Source organism: Microtus oregoni, unplaced genomic scaffold, assembly GCF_018167655.1.
Source record: "Microtus oregoni isolate MIOR12 unplaced genomic scaffold, Mior012 000004F_ref0000308, whole genome shotgun sequence".
In the NCBI taxonomy this organism is placed as follows: Eukaryota; Metazoa; Chordata; class Mammalia; order Rodentia; family Cricetidae; genus Microtus; species Microtus oregoni.
In genome coordinates this window covers 62,256,488-62,275,225 of record NW_024543063.1, presented here as the reverse complement: position 1 = coordinate 62,275,225, position 18,738 = coordinate 62,256,488, and the positions used below count along the sequence as shown (strand labels likewise).

Sequence of the window (18,738 nt, the reverse complement as noted above, 5' to 3'; positions counted from 1 at the left end):
CCCAGAAGAAAACGTTGTGCAAATGTCACCATGACCATCACATCCTGTCAGAACCACTTCAGCTTTCCGAGTGTCCTGTCGTTGTGGGGCAGGGGACACTCACGCAGTTGTTTGATAGTGAGTTCATTCTGGGCCTCAGGAAAGCTAAGTTGGCAGCTGAAAGCACTGGGGGATACAACAACTTTACCAAGTCCTGGGTCATCCAATATGGTGGCTCCTATGTTCTTTTGACTTTCAAATCTCAACAAATCAAAATGAAATAAAATTAAACTACAGCTCCTCCGTCACACTAACCACATTGCAAGAGCCTGATAACGTTCCCCCCTTTTTTCTTTTTCTTTCTTTCTTTCTTTCTTTCTTTCTTTCTTTCTTTTTCTTTCCTCTTCTTCCTCTTCTTTCTTCTCCTTTTTTTTTTGCCTTTTTTGCCTTTTTCCCAAGTATCACATGAGTTTTCTGATATAAACAGGATAAGAACTCATGAGTCAATAAATTTTGTAAACTTTTGTTTGATTGAAAGTTAAATTGTGGCTAGATGTGGTGGCACATGTCATCCATCTAAGCACTTGGGAGCAGAAGCAAGAGGATCAGGAGTTCAAGGTCATCCCTGGATCCATAACAAGTTGGAGGCCAGCCTGGGCTCCCTAAGAATTTGTCAAAATAAAACAACAAAAAGTTAAATTGTAGCTAGATGTGGTGGCAGATGCCTGTAATTCCAGCACTTGGGAAATTGAGAAAGGAGGAGTACAAGCTGGGGCCAGCCTGGGCTACATAATAAGACCCTGTCTAGCAACAAGAAAGTCAGATGTGCCTTTGGCTATTTAAGGCATATAATTGCTATTGCTCCTTTCAGTCTTCCAGCAGTTTTGGAGGAGCAGTAGAGTTCCATAGTCTTCGGAAAGCCAGCTGCAATCTGACAAGTCGGGTTTGCTCAAGAGTGCTAGCTGGGGAGGATGAGAGCGTTAGGGAAGCCTCACAGTTTAATTTTTATTCTTGTCAAAGCCCCCAACACAGGTACAGGTGGTATGACCCATACCAGGCACCTCTGTGTGACATCCAGGGGTGCCCAGGCAAGCTCGCAGTCACATATTGCTCAAATGTCTGGCTTAAAGAATGCAAAGGACTGGAGATGCAACCCAGGGGTGCAGCCCTGCTGGCACACACGAGGTCCTGTGTGCTGTCCCTGGCAACTGGTCCCCAAAAGAGACCAGGAGAAAAATAAAAACTGCATTGTTTTAAGTCACTACGTGTTGAGCCATGTCTCGCGCAGCAGCAGCCACCAGAACCGAATTTCTCCAAGACAGTAACAGAATAATTCTGTCAATCAGCCCTAGCTTGGAGTCTCTTTTGAATCTCAAAAGAAAAACAAAACAAAATGTTCCAGATATGCTGATTGTTCCTAGATGGGGGAGGGGATAGTGCAGCTGACTCATGCCTCTATCAGGAAAGGACACACACACACACACACACACACACACACACACACACACACACGGCTGTCACCCTCACCTCCATGTGGGGCCTGGTAGGCTGAAGCCTCAGCTCCATCTTAGCTATTGGCTAGAGAAGTCCCTGCTCGATGGCCATGAGAAGTTCACACCATGACTGCTGGCTTCAACAGATCAGGGAAGATGCAAGAAGAAGATGAACAAGACAGAATGTGCAGACTTCTGTAACCTAGCCCCGGGCAACACCACTTACCATTTCTGCAGACTTGCTCATCAGAAGCAAACCCCTAGGTCCTGCTCACACCCACAGAGGGATGAGTAACAGGAGGAGGCCATTATTAGGGGTCATGGTGGAAGCTGGTGATGACATTGACCTTCCAAGTATCTAAGAGAGCTGCTAATGTTAACTGATGACCAGCAAGGTTTCCCACACACCTTTGTATTTTACAGGATGTATGACCATCACAAATGGAATAGGAAATGCTACCATCTGCCTTCCTGGGCATCTATTTTAGTTGACTGGTGCCATTACCCTTCCCCCTGTGGCTCGTTTTGGACCAGTTCATGTAACATCTCTAAGACACAGATGGCTCATGCTGGACTTTTCATGTGGTCACTCTCAGGAGCTGCTTTCTCAGCCAGCCTCAGGTTCCTGCCGTGTTTCTACCAACTGCTGATGTCAAAGGACCCCAGACCGACAGCAGTGACCCAAGGACCACTCTGGTCTCTTCATCCACTGATGCGTTGAAGGAGCACATAACTGAACTTCTCTTATTGCAGCAGCCATTGTACCCCTCCTCCCAGATGCAGAGTGAGGTGTAATCTCCCAGTGCAGCAGGGAGGGAAGGCTCAACATGCATGCTTGGGTGTTCACAATAAATTCCACTCCTCATAGTTATCAGCTAAGGGTCTTTGTTTGTTTGTTTGTTTGTTGTTGTTTGAGACAGGGCTTCTCTTTGTAACAGCCCTACCTGTCCTGGAACTAGCTCTTGTAGACCAGGCTGACCTCAAACTCAGAACAGAGATCCACTTGCCTCTGCCTCCCGAGTGCTGGGATTAAAGTCGTGCGCTACCACCACCTGGCTTCAGCTAAGGTTATAAGACTCTAGAGCATCATGGGAATAACTTCTTAGCTACCTTCTGTTTTGTTTTGTTTGAGACAGGCTTTCTCTGTAACTTTGGAGCCTGACCTAGAATTCCCTCTGTAAACCAGGCTGGCCTCAGACTCAGAGATCTGCCTGTCTCTACCTCCCCAGTGCTGGGATTAAAAGCCTGTGCCACCAACAACAACTTCTTAGCTTCTAAAGACAATGTGAAACAGTGAGAAAATCATCATAGAACCAAAGTCTTTCCCTCAAAGATCCCATTAACTCCAACGTTAAATTTCTCTTAACAACACAAGGCTTTCTGGTGTGTACCTTGCAGGCTCTCAAATAACAGCACCAACAGCAAAACCAACACATTGGACTCTTTGTTCTGCAGTGGGCAAGGTTGTCATTGCTTCACGTGAGCACCAGATGAAGTGCCTGGCTTGGTTTATTGGCTTTTCCTACCAAAATATGCTTACTAGGTTACTTTACCATTCGGCATGGCCACTAGCCGTCATATGAGTTAAATGTGAAGATATGGTCTTATTATTATTTTAGCCTATTTTCTATTAATATAATGAACTACTGAGTGCTGGTGGTATAGAGAAAGTTGTCTTTAGCCTACAGCTGTTGAGGCTGCATGTCTGAACATCATGGAGTTGGCTCTGGTGGATCATGCCTGCAGGATCACATGATGGAAGTGTGTGAAAGCAGGAGAGAATACATGGGACATGACACAGGGGCCTTGTAACCATCTTCTTCCCAGGATAGTGTCTAGCCAACCAATCTCCATGTACAGAACTCCATCTCTTCAAGTGTCTGTCACTTCCTAACATCACTAAACTGAGGACCAAACTTCCAACAGACAAGTTCTCAAGACACACTCAACTCATACCAAGCTGTAAGAAATGAGTGTTCGTGAACACTCCTACAGAAGACCAAAAACCAATCAAAACGTGTATCCCAGTCCCAGCGGATGCATCTGCAAAACACCCTAGCACCTAAGGATCAGGAAACATTTTGGAAGAGGTATAGAAGGATTGCAAGAGTCAGAGGATCAGGGAGTTTGCTGTGAGATTGTGTCTCCTAGGACTATCAGAAGCCATGGTCATGAAGTCTCACTAACATGAGCAGCCAAATGTGAGCTAAACAAGGATGACACCAATGGACAAGATGGGGAAAAACTCACAGGACTCAATCCTATAAAAGAATTTTAGGCAATGGAGGAAAGCTGGGGGCTGGAGAAGTGGAGTTCCCCAAGAAGAAGTACACCAATAAGTTTTCCAGTATTAAATGATGAGCCCTGAAAACATACATACAAATAACGTTATGTGAGCTGAACACATTATATTTAGGAATATATGTGAAAATACATATATGCATATAATATCAGTTAGTGAGAAAAGAGATCATGAATTTGGAGGAAAGTCGGAAGGGCATACGGGAGAGCTTGGAGGGAAGGAAGGGAAAGGAGATATTATAATCTCAAAAATAAATTTAACAGTAGCTGATAGAAGAGCAAATCATATTCACACCGTAACAAATTTCTATCAGAAAAAAAAAAAATCAAAGTCCCCAGGATGGGTCGATGGGTAAAGAGATACTTGCTGCCAGGTATCTGGGACCCACATTGTGGGAGGGAAGAACCAGCTCCTACAAGCTGCCCTCTGACCTTCACTTGTGCACCATGGTTTAGATTCACAGTGTGTGTGCACATTCAAAGAATACTGTATATACATACACATATATATATATATATATATGGCAACAAAAGTAATGAAAATACTCATGCAGTAAGAAATGCTAATTAAAAAATTGGATGTGATGGCATATGCCTTTAATACAAGGCACTTGGGAGGCAGAGACAGGAGGATTTCAGTGAGTCTGAGGTCAGCCTGGTCTACATAGCTAGCTCCAGGACAGCCAGAGCTGTGTAGAGAAACCCTATCTCAAACAAAACTAGCCACAAAGAAAAAAAAAAAGGAAACTTCCATACAGGAGGCAAAAGAGAAAGGCAGGGCTATTTGAGGTACAGACAAGAGAAAAAAATCCCTTACCCAAGTCTGGTTGAGGCCTTTTTCAGATGAGATTTAAGAATTCTAACCTTCTACGAATCCCCTTGATCTCCTTATGTTGTTTTATTGCTATTGCTATAACTTCAAGCACTATATTGAAGAGGTATGGAGAGAGTGGACATCCTTGTCGTGTTCCTGATTTTAGTGGGATGGCTTTGAGTTTTTCTCCGTTTAATTTAATGTTAGCTGTTGGCTTGCTGTAAATAGCTTTACGTACTGGCTTTGGGGGAGCCTAGGCAGTTTGGATGCCCACCTTACGGAGACCTGGATAGAGGTGGGCGGTCCTTGGGCTTCCCACAGGTCAGGGAACCCTGATTGCTCTTCGAGCAGATGAGGGAGGGGGACTTGATCGGGGGAGGGGGAGGGAAATGGGAAGCGGTTGCGGGGAGGAGGCAGAAATTCTTAATAAATAAATAAATAAATAAATAAATAAATAAAAGAATCCTAACCTTGGGGCTGGAGAGTTGGCCTAGTAATTAAGATCACTGACTGCTCTTCCAGAGGACCTGGGTTCGGTTCCCAGCACCCACATGGCAGCTCACGACTGTAATGTAATTTCAGTTCTAGGGGATCTGACACCTTCACACCAATGCACATAAAATAAAGTTAAATTTAAAAATGTAGGTGATTTTAACCTAATGAATATTTGCTAGAAAGATTGTCAAAATAAAGACAATACTTAAAAAAAAAGGAATGTTAAAATAACCCACTGACCACGTAAAATGCCTATGACCTGAGCGTGTAGGGTCTTTTTCTTTTCCTGGTTCTAAGTCTCTGTGTTATGGGACTCTCACGAGAAACCCCATTACAGTAAGAGCTGTCTTTACCCACTTGCACAGCCCTAGTGACTCGGGTTTCTATCTTGCAGCTTACAACCCTGGGCAACTCTCTTTCCCCACTGTGCTTACATCTCTGCTAGTCTCTTCTGGATAAAGGTCAACCCATCCTCCCACTGGCTTATCCTGAAGTGCTTTCCTGTGGCAGTGCAGAATCCCAAGTCACTCAGCTGCCAAATTGACCAGTGGATAAAGGTGCTCGCTATTAAGCCTTCAAACAAGTTGTCCTCTGAGCCCCACACAAGTGCTGTGACAAGTGTGACATGCAAAATAAATAAATATAATGATAATAACAAAAGATCTCCACTGTACCCGAGAGTGGGTCTTGGAAACAAAGCCCCAGGGCTGTCCCTTACCCTCTCTGAGGAGTGGATGAGGGGTGGGGTGGGAGGATATGTGAAGGGAATGGGAGGAAGGGAGAAAGTGGGAACTTAGATTGATATGTAAAAGATAGTTTGTTTTCTTTTTTTTAAAAAAAATAAAAATAAAGAAGCATAGAACTAATAGTCTATATGTCTTATGTAATAATGTTGCAATTTATGGAAGCATACTAAAACATAAAGAAATGGTCCTAGCTGTGTTCCAATGGAATCTAATTTACAAAACAGGTAGTGGGCCAGGTCTGTACTACAGGTCATGGCACAGCTACATGGTTACTTTCTTAGTCTGGTTTGTCCTTGACGCTTCCCTCATCTATCCATCTCTCTGCTCCCTGCTCTGCCAGTCCACTGTCTGTCTATCCTATGATGAACACAGGAAGCCTCGGCTCCTGTGTTGGATGACTCACCCTCTTCTCAATTCACACAGAGAGCACACGGTAATTGTTGGCTCTATGCTTCAGCTGCCACTGAGATTGCTGAAGCTGTGGCAAGTCCCTCAAGTCAGGGCACCTTTCTTTCACATCTAATTGCCTCTTCCACCCACCTCATACCAAGCTGCCTTCTTAATTCCTCCTCGAGCTTCAAGGAGAAAAAAAACTAAACAAACAAATAAAGAAATCATCTTAAAATTAGAGATGCAATTAACCCCCCCCCCCCTTTTCCGGGCACGGGGTAGAGAGGAGAGAGAGAGAGGTCCCTGAAAAGGCACCCTGCGTCCCTTTGCTAGTGCTTCTCCTTCACTCTGCCAGATGTGAGATGCGAGCAGGCCTCCATCACTTCCTGGTGTGACTTCAATACATCATGGAAGCCCTTCTTGTGGATCCCAAGCCCTCGGAGCACTGGCACTGTTCCCACTGGAAAAATGCACAGAGCCTCCACATCTCCAGAGTCGTTCTGTCAGTCCTGAAGAACTTGCCAAGCCTACCGCAGCTGCTTGGACGACAATGGCTAAAACTCAGTGCTACACAGGCTGCTGCCTTGTCACAGACGCCTGAAAAAATATTGAGCCATCAATGGGAGACGGACATAGACTATGGAGGTCAATTCTTCATGTGACAAAGGCAAGCTGGCAGATGCATATAAGGTTTTCTTCATGAGAAAATGACAAGGATTTCCATGCATTTGCTATTTGTCTTCTTTTCCACATCTGGAACCCGAGGCAGTAAGGGTCCTTGACACTGGCTTGGGGTCTTGGGTTTGATGCCACCCTGGAAGACTGTCTCTACAGCTTCGTAGCCCCTCTCCCACTGTTGATGGGGCCTTCGACCTATGCAGAGATTCTAAGGGCCTTTGGTCTAAACAGGTGCTGAAAGCCAGGGCAAGGCAAAATATTTTGTTCTTTCTGGGTCATGAACTGTTTGCTGTTGGAAACATCTGTATGGACAGACATACAGGCTAAACATAACAGAAGCTCAGGAAATATTGGCGGTCTTCGGGAGGGAGGAGAAGGAGCCCCTGGACCCCAATAAAGTCTATCTTTTAAGCTCACACCCCTTGCTTTGGGCCATAGTGACAGGGGATAAATTATCCACGTTGGTTCAAAGGGCAAGGCTGCCTCAAAACAACATTGTCCATATGCTGTAGTCAAGCCAAGCCTGTTCCTGAAATACCATTTAGAGAAGATACGAGTGTGTGTGTGTGTGTGTGTGTGTGTGTGTGCGTGTGCGCGTTATGTGTGAATGCATGTGGTGTGTGTGTGGTGTGTGTGCGTTACGATATGTACATGCATGTGAGTGCGTGAGTGTTTGCAAGTGTGCTCGCTAGCGTTCTGTGCGTGTGCTCAGCGCGAGGTGGTGATGGCAACCCCATCTTTCAAAGGCAAAATCACCATCATTAGATGAAATGCTACAAGTTCATTTCCAAAATAAAGCAAGTGAGAAGGAAGGAGCTTAAAGACTGGGTGTTTAGACAGGCCTGCGAGCCCCCTTGTGACCTTGCTCTGATATTTAACAAAACATTAATCTTCTTGCCAGCAATTATAAAGGATACAGTGATGTCGCTGGCTCTCCGAGAGTGAGTAATAGTGATTCCATTGTTCCTCTTTATTTATGCCTTGGCTGTACCAGGCAGATGAGGTAAGTTGGGGCTTTGATATGTTATTATTCCGCACTGGCAATACATAAAGGATGCTTACACAAATATCTGTCTGTTTCCGAGGCACTGTTGCACAGCTTCTTACAACCCCAGATCAAAGCGCTTCAACATTTTATTATGAAATCATGAAAATCCTCCTCTACTTTGCATATGAATTATAGGCTTTTTTTTTTAAAAACCACCAGTGTACCCTGGTGGCAGTGGCTTTTGAACCGAGAAAGGGAACAAGGTGTTAGATATTATTTCTTGAAGGCTGTGACTTGTAGACTAATCCTGTCCAGTGCAGTTCGCCAGGGGCACCGGAGTCTCCCCCGAACACAAAAGCCTGGGGGGTGGGGAAGCTGTGGGGCAGAGCCAAGGGCCGTGGTTTTTCCTTCCCTTGCGGGGAAACAAAACTTGGTAAGAAAGCCTCCATTTAGGAGCAAAGGAGAAACAAGAGGTTATGCACCTCGGGTTTATTTTCAAGCTAAAGAAGAAAAAAAAAAGCCATCTTGGCCTTCCCAAAATAAAATCCTTACCCAGAGCTTGGGGGGTAGGAGCTGTGTTTACTCTGTGACGATTTAGAAGTTGTCACTCAGCCCTCTTGCTCCTGTAGATCTGGCAAGAGGAGAAGCGCTTGCCTTTGTAGGATTAGCATATAAACTGGGTCTCTTCCTTTCCAGCAGGCCCCCTTCGCTGGGGACAGTTAATAATCTCCTTTGGAATGCGGGGGGTGGGGGTGGGAAGGGTGCTTGCCTGGCACTTTTGATGTCTCCGGGATACATATGTGCCTGGTGTGTGGGTCCTTTGACTTGGGGGTCTGTTTCTTATGTGGATCTATGAAGAATGGGTAGAAATCAAAACAAGTCCATGTTAGAGAAGGAAGTTTGGGAATGAAGAAGAGGGGCTGCGCTTCTAGAAGATTCTCTCCCTCCCTTCCAACTGTGAATCACTGAGCTACATTTCCAGTCCTGGGAGATGCAGTTTAGATTTGCCTCTGTCTTCAGGTATCATCTGTGGTCTGGGTCTGTCTCTGTGACCCGAGGAGTGATCTGTCTTAACTGAGTTTGGGGGGAAGAGGTGTAGGAAGGTAAAGGGCAAGTCCTCTAGTGTGCGCCAAAGTGTCAATCCATTCACACTCAGTCTGTGTGTGTCTGTGTGTGTGTGTGTGTGTGTGTGTGTGTGTGTTGTGGGCAGGGGGCAGAGGGCAGGGTGGGGAGTGTGGACAGTGACTAAAGCTCTGAGCAGCTGAGTTAGCACGGGACACTGAAGGCTCCCTCATCAAAAATTGCCCTCCCTGTGTTCCTCGAGGAGGAGGTGGGGCAGGTGGCAAAGTAGGAACCATTGCAAAGCTGCCAAATTATTCCCCAAAGAAAGGTCTACCCGCCAGGCTGGCCATGCGTCTTTCTGGCTCTTGCTTAAGGACACTGCAAAGGAAGTTCTGTGGGGGCGTAATGCTCCTTTGGCAGAATAGTGATGCCCCATTTCAGCTAACAGCACCCCAGGGTGTATAGCATTTGGTATGAATGGTTTGCCAAGTGGCTCTCAGTTTGGCTCATTTAGCTGGGAACACACAAGCATTTGTCAGAAATAGAGGCAATAGCTTCTAATCTCGTCCCTCTCCACCGCTGGTACTTTCTGATCGTAAGAGACTGAAGGCCGCCACCCTACCAGTCTCTATAATTCTCAAGGGTAGCAAGCTTCACTCTTAACATGCCCCGTGCTTCCTCCCAGAGCCGGTGTCTGCGCGGGTCCCTTCTCTATGGGAGGACCCAACATAACGGTTTACAGCCTAACTCTAAACCATCAATAACATCTACCTAGCATCTGAGTTAAGGGTTCTGAGGCCTGGATTGAACTGAGGACACAAGAGATGTTTGCTTGCTTTTGAGTACTGCATGGCCACAATCTCTGCTTCTCTTGGACTGCCCACACTCCCTTTCCTTCTGAATGTATCACTCACGGGTCCCCATAGGTCCTGCCTTCCTGTTTCATGAAGCTTTTCTGTTTGCGACCATGCCTTGCCTTCTTCATGGCTGAATGTCTTTATGATCCCAGCTTCTGATGTTAACTGGCTTGTTATCCCCTGACTTTTGACCTTGCCCAGGACAAGCCTTATCATTCTTTTCCTTATCAAACAGGGCCTTAAGAGGGCTTGTTGGTGCTCAGTGTGCAATCAAACAGTGGTACTCAAGAAATTTCACAGTTTACTGCAAAGGAACTGTGGGCTTTCCCTCCCCACCACAGGCTCCCAGCTTTGTCTGCAGAAGTACACCTGTTTCCTGTAGCACCTATATTAACCACTCTTTTAAAAGGCTAATAAATATTCAAAGTCTTGGGAAAGGAATTGTCCTAATTGCCCCAAACCCACAGCGTTTCTTCTGAAACTCAGGAAGAAAGCAGTGGCTGTCACATTACTGTATCTGTGGCTAATTTGAGGACAGATACGTCACTTTGTTTTAATTCTTATGTTCCATTGAAGGAGTCCTTTCCAGATGTCTGACATTCAGTAAGAGACAACATAAATTTGCATTATTTCCCCCCCCCCCCTTCACTTTCCCAAGCATTGTGGAGAATTCACAAATCTCTGGGGAGGCCCGTCTCCATAGGTGTTGTTTCTGAAGGACCCATTGTCAAATAAAAGCTTCTTGGAGTGACTTAGGACATCAGGAGCAAAGGTGTGACTTCTTTAGTGGCTCTTCAGTGAAAGAGAAATCAGTACAATTAAGACCTTGCCAAAACAGCTATTGACCAAAAAGAAAGGGTAACCCTTAACTTAAGAATTTGCACCTGGAACACTAACGTGATTAATGGTGTGTTCCTAAGCAGTTTGCCTAAGGATGTTTTCTTCTAGTTATCCGGGGGGGGGGGGGGGGGGGACGATGACGATGCTAGCCCAACAAAGCTGGGGAAGCCAGCTCTTCTGAGAGTGAACTCAAACTCCTGAGAAGAAAGGCCACAGGAGAGGAGGAAGCAGGAAACATGGCCACCCGGTGCATATTTGTAGTTATATTACTGTGAATCTGTGAATAACAACTTCAGCGCACACATTTTGAGGGTTTTCTCTCAGATTCTATCCCGGTCATTTTGCGGTATTTAATGCTGCCATCAGGGTATGAGGTAGAGGACCCCCGACTGACCCTCTGCTGTTGAGATGTCCCCACCCTCGTGTCCCCCTCGGGCCAGCAGTCCCAGCAGACAGCGAGGAGGCTCACAAAGGGAAGAATTCCACAGCTCTGCTCTGAGCTTGTTCATAATTTGTTCCATTGTTCCTCCACTTTGCTGCGTGTATGAGATATGGAAGACTCCCGCCGGCTCTGAGACTGTCGGAGCTGCTGGGCACAATGGGGGAGAGCTGAGTCTGCTTTGTAGCCCTAGCCTGAAGTCTCCCTGCCTTTGTGACTGCCGCAGGGATGCTTCAGAGGCCTCGGGCTTGCCTTTGTGAGCACAATTAAACCCCGGAAAAGGAAGGGTAAGTAGGGAGGTGCCCGGGCACCGCTGTTCTTCCAACAGCATCACTTTGCGGGGTATTGATGGCGCGGGTGTTTCAGTACCCAGAAGGGCCAGCAGCAGTAGGTGGGAGAGCACAGTAGGACTACTCTGTGTCATGATGATGCCCCAGCACTTCAGAGAGCTGGGAGGATTCCCAATGCCTTCGCTGTAAGGAAAGGATATGTTTGAGGAGGCATCATGTCTAGGACTTGATTTTCACATTACACAATGTGTTTACATATATCAGAACATGACGTGAAGCCTCACAGACACGTACACGGTTTTCATTGTTATATACCCATTAAAATAAATTTAAATAAATGTTTTAAACAAACATATTTTTTTAAAAAAAAAACTTGAAGCCAGGCACGGTGCCTCACACCTGTAATCCCAGCCTATACCTCAGAGGTGAGGCAGGAGATGAGCTTCAGGTTACAGGCTAATCGGGTTCATATAGCAAGACACTGTTGGAAGGAAGAAGGGAGGGAGGGAGGGAGGGAGGGAGGGAGGGAGGGAGAGAGGGAGGAACAGTCCTTTCCAGAATAGTGTCACATCTAACATCCGAGGCCTGAGTTGTGTGTGTTGGAGTGAATGTAGTCAGCTTTCCAAGCGACTCACACTGGGATCTTGATTTCTCTGGGAACTGCTCATCCTGCCCCTCACTCCTGCTCAGTCTTTTTGTTAGACAGTGCCCGTGCCGGTGCCCGTGCTGTGCCGTGCCGTGCCCTGCCGTGCTGTGCGGTACCTCGGTTTCCTCAGTGGCATGTAAATAGGAGTCTACAGCTGTGCATTGTCTGGAAGGGCTGGCTAAATCATTCCCTGCATTTGCTTCATTTAATCTCTCCTTCTTTAACCGCCCCCCTCCAACATTGCAAAATAGGTCATGCACACGGAATCTGGGGAGCACCAGGGTAGATTCTCCAGGAATGAGGGGGGCGGGGCATGTGGACACGGCTCAAATCAGGAAGCGGGCCAAAATGGAGGCTAACGTGATCGGATTTCCTCGTGTGTTTCCTCCATTCTCGTTCATTTGTCTTTCCACTTCCAGGGGAAAATTCATAATGCGTGCATAGAAACCAGGTGTGCTGGTTTACGTTTCCGATCCCAGAACTTGGGAGGCAAGAGGCCGCAATAGGAGGCTGACCTTGGAGCTGAGGTCCAGGCCAGTCTGGGCTAGAAAATGATGTATTGTGTGTGTGTGTGTGTGTGGTGGGGAGGGGGGGGGGTGCATTTCACAGCCCTTCTCTCCATCACAGGTCTCTTACACTTTTTCCTGCTTTTTTTCCGATGGTGTTCTCTGACTTCAGCTTCCTTCTCTTTCCTGTCGTCATGACACCGGGCACTAGCGTCGCTTTACGCCTTCTGATTGACAGAAGAAGAAAGGTCTATGCTTTCTGTGAGTATTTCTAAACAATGTGATTTTTAGTTTTACTTATGAGGCACACATCCTGAGTATTTCCCTCTGCAGTTCAATTGTTTTTAAATTGAGGTTTTGGCTCGTTCCTGTTGTTCTATTCTGGTTCTTGTGACAGGGTCTCATTACGTCTGGCCTCAGGCGTGCAATCTTCCTGCTTTTCCTGCCTCGGCCTCCAGAGTGCTGAGGTCCCAAGAGTCACCTTATTTCACCCAGTCTTAGGTTGTAGGTTTCTCCACCACTGATGCATCCAACTGTGTCCCATTCTGTTGGTTACTGTGTAACATTCCATCTTTTCAACCACAAAAGAGGCTTGTAGAATATGAGCCGGGAATTAGAAATACCATTTCACATAGGAATTAAAGGCAATGAGGGAAAAAAATAAGATATGCTATTTATCTAAATAAGTGGGCATTTTAATCAGGCAATGCTGTGTGATCGGACCTATATTTTCATAAGACCACATAGACTAGAAGGTGAAGAATGTCCTGAAAGGGACCATTAAGACAATGACAAATTCCGAGTGGCAGGGGATGGTGGTTAGAATGAAGGCCCGTTTTGGAAAGATGGGAAACTGAGGTGGACTCCCATGTTAGCTCATCTGGCTGGTCCCACCCGGAGCCTGGTCTTTGCATTTCCTCCCTCTGTCCTGATTCCACCCCTGTGCCTTGGACCATCCTCTGCCCAATATGTCAGATCCTGTCTGTCCTTCCAGGTCCCACTCACAGGCTGCTTCTCATTCTCCTGGCTCCAACTGGCACGGCTCTTCATGCTTGCCTCGGTTTCATTGCCAGAAAGCTGAGTGGCCACCAGACAATTCCTTTCTAGACCCGGCATCAGCCTCTCTGTCTCTAAAAGGGGAGCTATGGTTCAGTCTCCTCCAAGATCTTCTTTTCAGACCACGTGACCCTCTGCCATCTCTCTTTTGTCTCATGACATTTAACCAGTGGTACCGCAATACCACATTGTCACTTTTATCATTTTACCCAGGCTCCCACTGAGGAAACATTGACTAGTATAATCTAAGCAATCATCATGTGTCAATAAGCATTTGCTCGGAGTTCTAGATGGTATTTAATAAAAACAGAAAAAGTGGGAAAATTGACTCCTGTGTCCGCGTCTCTGCTCGTACCGGGATTCTTCTCACTTATCCACATGCGTCCTTCCTGGTTCTGGTCATAGGAATGAGTGGTCATGGTGTGTGTGTGTCGGGAGTTGGGGGGAAGAATGTACATATGTGTTGAGACCAGAGATCAGGTGTCTTTCTCAATTGCTCTCTATCTTACCACAGAATCTTATCAAACACAGAATCTTTCACCAAACCCGGAGTTCATAGATTCAGCTAGGATAACTGATCAGCAAGCTTCAGGGATCTAGTTCTACCTCCCAAGCCTTAGGTTTATAAGTGAGTAGCAGCATACCTGGATTTTTTTTCTTGATATGGGTTCTGGAGATCAAACTCAGGCACTGATGCTTATAGGACAAATCCATTACCAACGGAGTCATCTCTCCAGCCCGTTGCTTCATTTTCTTTTAATGTGGCAGCAGTCTGCTGTATGAGTCTGTGTGATGTTAGCATCTGTCCACCCAGATGTGGGTTGTTAAGAGAACCTTGTCATTAACTTGACTGGACAAGTGGTCTGGTGACTGGTTACAAATTATCTAGTCCTTTTCCTGTTGTTGCAGGTTGATTTAACATGATGGGTTCCGGAGATGTCCGCACAGTAGGGACAGCATCTCCTCCTCGCTTGGATTCCCGACAGGCAACTAACAGCTTAGATGCCAGCATTTGAAGCATTGTGGCTGCTGGACATTCTGCTCGAAGGTGACGATCCTAAAATGCCAACAGGCCCGTCTCCTTTGCAGAGGCCCCCTTATCCCAGCTCAGCATCTCTTGGGCATCTCTTGGGCTCTGGCAGAAGTTTTGGTCTCTATTATCAGGTGCTTCCAAGAGTAAAGGTATCAGCTCTCTAGCCAGAGAGCTGGGATTCCAGTTTGCCCAGTGCTCCAGAAGACGGACAAACAGGAGTGCTACTTCAATGCGGAACTTGGAACTGAGGAAGCCGTCTTAGAATCATAGACATGGGTCTTCAAGGATGGATGGAAATGAGCCGAATGGAGGGAGAATTGTACTCCAGAGATGGGAAGGAACATCCGCAGGATGTTTCATGCAAAGCAGGGACTTGAGTGAGATTAGCAGGAAAGGGCTCTGGATCATCCAGGGTCTTATAGTGAGTGTTACAATTTATGGTGTTGTGACCCTGACAGCATGGGAGACCTCGGCGGGTGGGAGACAGACAGATACGCCATGTGGAGAGAGGTAAGGGGGTATGGAGGAGAGAGAGAGAGAGAGACAGAGATGACAGAGACACAGAGACAAAGAGGAAGGGGGAAAGGAGAGGCAGGGGTTGCCTCTTCAGAAGAAGAATGGACAGAAAGAAAAAAAGGAAGACAGGAGGTGGGAGATCAGCTTGCCTTGGTGGGAAGGAGAAGACTGGGAGTGGTCGGAACTTGCCTCTTAAATGGACAGGGTATCCCGGGATGTGATAGAGCCCGGGAGAGGTGGGGATGAGCAGAAGGACTTCAGGTTATCTGGGTCATTGTCTCGTGGAGGACTCTGTCGATCTGGCTCTTCTCCTTCGGCCTGTCTCTTCATTTCATCCAGAAGAGTGGTTTTACTCTGCCCTGTACAGTCCCCATCATATGCTATCCCATCACAGCCCCAAAACAGCGATGTCAAATGGATAAACTTCAGTTTCCTCAGCTATGAGTCAAAAGAACCCCTTTGTCTTAGTAAATCGATTGGCTCGGGTGTTTGCTAATAGTGAAGGAAAGCTGACTCAATAGTGAAGGAAAGCTGACTCATGACTGCAGGAACTCTATGCTGAAAGCCCTTGTTTTCCCACTACCCTCGCCTGGGGAGGACAGCAATTCATGGTGTAGAGGACCTGAAAATAGCTTGAGAGAAACAAATGAGGCCTAACCAGAGACAGCAAGTGACAAAAGCAAAATGACCCTCAAAACCTTGGTTAAAATGGTAAGGGAGTGAGCTCAGGATATAAAGGGAGTTTAGGGATGGCCTAAGGCCAGGGCTTTACTGCCTGGTGCACAGGACATGTGACTCAGAATCTGAGGCTACTGTGAGAAAAGACATTGCATATGAGTCCTTCTGTTTTCCTAGCAAACTCCTCCAAACCAGTCCGCAGTCTTCCCTAATCCCATGCAAATAGAAAGCCTACTAAAAAAAAAAAAAAAAAAAAAAAAAAAAAAAAAATACCTTGGAGTATATTTGGTTCTCAAGTCCCAGGGATCATGTTATATTTTGAAATAAAAAAATTGTAATTGGATTATGCTCAGTTGCAGCTGTAATAGGATTGGGTCTCGGTATGGAATATGAACAAGGTCAGCCTACAGGAAGTAATTCATTCCTCTCATGACAACGTCTTGGTCTATGAAACGAAGATCAAAGCTCACTCAGAAATAAATGCATTTAACGGCACAGTAGTTAGAGAAGTCTGGAGAATTGATTTTATTTTCCCTGTATAATATCTGTTTCTCATACAGTTGTCCCACTCTCTAGCACTTTTCTTATGCTTACGACTTCACATGGGTTTGATTAGCTTCCTTAGAGTTAATGTCTCGGGAGCAGAACGTGGCACTGTGAAAGTTTGGGTTCTTGAAGACTTTGAAAAAAAGAGAGCCGTGGGCCTTGCTCTACGTAAATTCAGAATTGAGTCTGATGACTATTATCATCTTAAAATAATTGAAGCACTGCTAAAAATAAAAAAAGCAGGAGGGGAAAAAATGAACCTGAATAAAAGGAGTGGAGTTAGCCCAGATTTGGATACAATTCTTGCAGCAAATTGAGCTTAAATCTCAAGTCTTAGGTAATTTAACATGAATGCCAAAAGTTTATTTTTTTCCCTCTGTGCTGTTCCAAAGTGTGGTCTTCTCAGGTTTACAACATCGTCTTTTACTTTCCTTCTGCTATCTGTGACTCCCTGTAAGATGAAGGGGCCATTGCAGGGCAATGCCATGGCAGACCCAAGACTTGACAGAACTTCACTTTTTAGCCAGCATGGAGTCTTGCATCTGGAGCAAGCAGGCCTCTAAGGAAAACAACACCTTGGCTTCCTCCATGGACTTTAAGGCCAGGCTGCCCACTCCTTCCTCATTAGGCTAGTGGGCTAGTATCAGACTGAGCACGAAGATGGACTTTCCAGCCATCCTCCTAACTGAGGAGGAGGAAGAACTCCCACAAATCAGGGCGTAAGCAGAGCTCGAAGGCAGGGGTTTAAGCCTTGCAGTCTGCTGCTCAGGAGGCCGAGGGAAGAGGCTGCTGTGGACCTAGGCATTCAAGGTAAATCTAAGCAGCACAGTGAGGTTCCCCTCTCAAATAAGGAGGAAGGGGACTGGAACATGAATATGGTCCTAAAATTGATTTACATTGAGGGTCCATCTGTCCTTTAAATTCTAAAACACTGCCCTGATCAACCGGGGGTAGTTTGAGAGAGGACGCTTATTTAGTTATTACACACTGTACTCAGGACTAGGGAAAGTGGGGTTAAATCCCACCCCCACCCCCGCAACGTACTGATACCCTAATGCCCAGGATGGTGTGTGCAGAGGAGATGGATAACAAACAAGTAAAGAGCATTCACAACAAACAACAGATTTCTCTTAATTCCAGCATTTGGGAGGCAGAGGCAGGAGGATCTCTGTGAGTTCAGGGCCAGCCTGGTCTACAGAGCAAGTTCCAGGACAGCCAGGACTACCCTGTCTCAAAAAAACTAAAACCAAAACCAAAACCAATAAATAAAGAAATCACGAAACAACAACAACAACAATACCCAGATTTCTAACAATGCCACAAAGCACAGATACAGGCTAATGACACAAATAGAAATTATTAGTTATTTCCATTCTTTTTAATTCATCTTTTATTTTTAACCTCTGTAATGGTAGAGACTGGATCCCGGGCCTCTACAAGCCAGACAGGCTCCTAACCACTGAGCTACACCACCAGTCTCCCATCCTCTCTGAGACCCTCCTGCCCCATATTGCTTCCTTTCTCAGAGAAGGCCTCAGTGTGCAGCTTAGCCTAACCCTGGTCCTGACTCCTTAACCCAAGGGCAACCTGGTGGTGTGACTTTCCTGTCTGTTCCAAGTGCTGGGACCTCAGGTGTGTGCCTCCACACCCAGCCTTCCCATTCTTGAGAACAATATGCTTGCTATTTAAAAATTAATATTTAAGCTTCCTTCTAGAAGTGTTTTGCTTATAAAGAAGTCTTAATCACCATTGATGATAATGTATGTTGATTGAGTAAATAAATGCTTTGTCAACTGGACATTCTGATCGAATTTCACTTCTGAACGTTTGTCTAAATTGTCTATTGTTTTTTAGGCCCCGTCTGACACAACATGGTGCTTGGATATTTTGCAATCTTATTTTAGTGTATACTTTTCTCCCCTTGGATTCTATTTGCTTGAAAATGGACCAGTTCAGAGCTAATTCATTCACCTCTCAATTCACAGATGCAGTGTCCGCTCTGAGGCAGGCTGGGCTCTGAGTACTGGGCGCCAACCCACAAGACAGCTCCTGGTCAAGCAGGAAGCCACCAATGGCCCTCGATCTTCTCACTCCCTCTTTTCGTTTGCCTCTCTAGTTTCTGCTCACATTTGAAGCTCAGATCAAGCCATCACTTCCAGTCTTCACGGAGCTGCTTAGAGCTGCTGAGAGGTGCTGATGAAGAGGTGCCCTGAACAGCAAGAGTCCCGATGTCTTTCTTGGAACTGACCACTCACTACTAAGTGACCAGAAAGAGAAACGGCTCAGCCTGCTTTCTCTTGCAATACTCAGTGGGACTAACTCTTGTACCAGAAACTATGGCTCCTCTGTTTGAAAGTCGGCAGCCTTCGGTGAGCGTTTCCCTAC

At 46.0% G+C, this 18,738-nt stretch overlaps 1 long non-coding RNA gene across 1 annotated transcript; it reads left to right on the top strand.

The window, feature by feature from the left end:
* The first annotated feature begins 11,202 nt into the window (after window positions 1-11,202).
* On the top strand, window positions 11,203-16,075 carry LOC121447414. Its single transcript, XR_005974176.1, has 3 exons — window positions 11,203-11,369; window positions 12,697-12,785; window positions 14,490-16,075. It is a non-coding gene; the product is annotated as an uncharacterized LOC121447414 (long non-coding RNA).
* Window positions 16,076-18,738: the final 2,663 nt, after the last annotated feature.